Source organism: Plectropomus leopardus, unplaced genomic scaffold, assembly GCF_008729295.1.
Source record: "Plectropomus leopardus isolate mb unplaced genomic scaffold, YSFRI_Pleo_2.0 unplaced_scaffold57020, whole genome shotgun sequence".
Classification (NCBI taxonomy): Eukaryota; Metazoa; Chordata; class Actinopteri; order Perciformes; family Serranidae; genus Plectropomus; species Plectropomus leopardus.
Genome location: NW_024662655.1, coordinates 1 through 386, shown reverse-complemented (window position 1 = coordinate 386; position 386 = coordinate 1). Strand labels below are relative to the sequence as shown.

General features: G+C 46.9%; 1 long non-coding RNA gene across 1 annotated transcript; it reads right to left on the bottom strand.

Moving 5' to 3' along the window:
• LOC121939710 lies at nt 1-386 on the bottom strand. The gene is made up of 3 exons (XR_006105515.1): nt 367-386; nt 158-247; nt 1-41 (listed from the first exon to the last, which is right to left on the bottom strand). It is a non-coding gene; the product is annotated as an uncharacterized LOC121939710 (long non-coding RNA).

Below are 386 nucleotides of genomic sequence, written 5' to 3'. Positions count from 1 at the left end.
AACCTCCCGGGCAGCTCCTCCACCGCAGACTTGAGCTGCACCTGCAGCGAGGGAGCGGCCGTTTTTAAAGACAATAGAGAGTACAAAATCAAGACGATTTAACTTTCAATGTTGTTCCAGACTTTTGAACGATCTCAAAACGAATCCGTGCACTAACCTCCTCCAGAGCTCTCCACAGGTCTTCATCAGAGTGCTGGTTGAAGGGGTCCAAGTTCTTCCTCATGGAGCCTGTAAACAGCACCGGGTCCTGGACAAACAAAAAAAACCCAAAAACTGTGAGTCATTTCATCAACTGACCAATACAGTTGACATCAGTTTTGGATTTCATTCAGTTAGTGCAATTGTTAGAGGTCGGCCGATGTCTACCTGAGGGATGATGGACATCT